The sequence below is a fragment of the Schistocerca serialis genome, unplaced genomic scaffold (assembly GCF_023864345.2).
Source record: "Schistocerca serialis cubense isolate TAMUIC-IGC-003099 unplaced genomic scaffold, iqSchSeri2.2 HiC_scaffold_1246, whole genome shotgun sequence".
In the NCBI taxonomy this organism is placed as follows: Eukaryota; Metazoa; Arthropoda; class Insecta; order Orthoptera; family Acrididae; genus Schistocerca; species Schistocerca serialis.
This window is the reverse complement of record NW_026047454.1, coordinates 30,001-32,500: the sequence shown is the minus strand read 5'-3', so window position 1 is coordinate 32,500 and position 2,500 is coordinate 30,001. Positions and strand designations below refer to the sequence as shown.

Here is a 2,500-nt window from a genome sequence, read left to right as displayed (position 1 = left end):
ACGGACCGGACGAGCCGACCGATTGGTTTTGATCTAATAAAAGCGTCCCTTCCATCTCTGGTCGGGACTCTGTTTGCATGTATTAGCTCTAGAATTACCACAGTTATCCAAGTAACGTGGGTACGATCTAAGGAACCATAACTGATTTAATGAGCCATTCGCGGTTTCACCTTAATGCGGCTTGTACTGAGACATGCATGGCTTAATCTTTGAGACAAGCATATGACTACTGGCAGGATCAACCAGGGAGCTGCGTCAACTAGAGCTGAGCAGCCGGCCGCCCGGGAGTGTGTCCCGGGGGCCCGCGCGAACACGCAAGCGTCCGCTCAATTATTCTGCAAACAGGAGGAGGCTGAGCTCCCCTGCACAACACACCTCGAAACCCTCTCAGGTCCCGGCGGCGCGCAGCGCCGTCCTAAGTACTTGGTCGGGTTCGAGAGAGGCGCAATCGCCCGGAGTTAGGCGAGTAGACGCTTTAGGTGCGACCACCCGTGCTCCCAACTGAGCTTGCCGCTGCCGACAGAGGCCCGGGAGCGTGCTGTCGTGGCATTGCCGGCGGGAGACAACACGCGCCACCTACGGTGACCGGCAGCTCCAACGCCAGCGCCACAGAAGGACAAAAGCCCCACTTGGGTGCCGAAGCGAACTCTCCCAGCACAGCGCACGCGCCAACACGTCCGCACAGCTGCGATACAAACCACCTGCGAGAACCGCTGGGGCGACCGAGCAGCAGACGGCGTCGCGGCGCCGAGCGCCGGGCGGCGGCGCATCCTCAGCGCACACAGTCCTCAATCGGACCAGCACACTGCAGATGGCCACCGCGCTTCGCACCGGGCCCGCGAGGACCTACTTTGGCCGCAAGGCGCCGCGAGCAGGGGGCGCCGGCGCGCAGCTGCGCCGCCTGCCGCGTCCGTCGGCCGGCGCGCCTGCCACTGGCCGCCCCCACCAGCCGGCTGTAGCGCGTGCGCCCACGCACCGCGCTGCCAGCACGCCGGGCGGCCCCCCCTCACCGGCCGGGGACGGTCCCACCCAGCCACCGCCGCGTATCGCCTCACACCCAGATCCCCTTTCACGTTCGTGGGCATGGTGGGTCCCCTTTCACGTTCGTGGGCATGGTGGGTATCCATGAAACAACCGGTTAATAGCTCGACCGATCGTCGCCAACACTGATTCACCTCTAGCGAGAACAACCGCACCACAACGGGTTACCAGTTGTTCATTTGCGTAACGTCACCAGCAAACGTAGACGTCCATCGCCATTTGCAACGAGTATTGCATGCCTGTGTCAGGTGTCACAACACACTACGTCTGCCCACATAGACGCAACAACATGTGCACGCCTAGAGAACACGTGGAAGGTAGCCCCCGTACGTATGCAGTGTCCATTGCGCGAACGACTGTAAGCCGGCCTCTGCAGCATGTCGCAGATGTGGAACGCGGTGCAACATGCTATCACAGTGTGTGAGAAGAGACGACTACGTCCGAATACACGCTCCACTACATCAACAGACTGCTCATGCTGATCGCCATCCAGGGCGTCCGTTCCTCCCACACGTCTGAATGGCGTACCACACTGCAATCCAGCTCCTAAAGGGAGACGACACGTAGCTGCGTCCACAATATTTGGACTGTATGGTCCGCCGTTGCTAGGCGCAGTCGTCGTACGGTCACACATGTGCCACGATGTATCATTCAGTACATACGGACCAATGTGCAGCACAGTTTGTGGGTTTTGCGTACATCCGCGGACAGGTGACAGGCCGTACCACAACGTAGGCTGAGTACGTCGGCATGCGAAGGGCATTGAACATGCAAACTTCTCAACGACCAGCTTGCGAAGGCAGGGGGGAAGGGGGGGGGCATGTACGTCCTGCTGCTATCCACATTACAGTGTATAGCAGGAGCATGTGGAAAGTCAGCAACACTTGCAAGGTGTTTAACATGACGCGATACACAGGGGACCGGGCAGTGCGAATAGCGAACTATATTGCGAGGGTTGCGGTTAGGCAACACTACACTAATTTAACGAGTTGCATAACAATTACAGAGCAGGTTCAGCGACAACGTGCGTCAGGTTAAGGCGCAATATAGGTTAGGTTGAGGCGCAATATGGGTTACGTTAAGGCACAAATTAGGTTACGTTAAGGCACAAATTAGGTTACGTTAAGGCACAAATTGGGTTACGTTAAGGCACAAATTGGGTTACGTTAAGGCACAAATTGGGTTACGTTAAGGCACAACATGGGTTACGTTAAGGCACAACATGGGTTACGTTAAGGCACAACATGGGTTACGTTAAGGCACAACATGGGTTACGTTAAGGCACAACATGGGTTACGTTAAGGCACAACATGGGTTACGTTAAGGCACAACATGGGTTACGTTAAGGCACAACATGGGTTACGTTAAGGCACAACATGGGTTACGTTAAGGCACAACATGGGTTACGTTAAGGCACAACATGGGTTAGGTTAAGGCACAACATGGGTTAGGTTAAGGC

The 2,500-nt window shown here is 56.6% G+C and overlaps 1 non-coding gene across 1 annotated transcript in view; it reads right to left on the bottom strand.

The window, feature by feature from the left end:
• The window catches only part of LOC126436795 (small subunit ribosomal RNA), a 1,909-nt gene extending 1,660 nt beyond the window's left edge, over positions 1-249 (bottom strand). The window contains exon 1 of the ribosomal RNA XR_007580928.1: positions 1-249. This exon is cut by the window's left edge and continues 1,660 nt beyond it. This is a non-coding gene — a ribosomal RNA (small subunit ribosomal RNA).
• Positions 250-2,500: the final 2,251 nt, after the last annotated feature.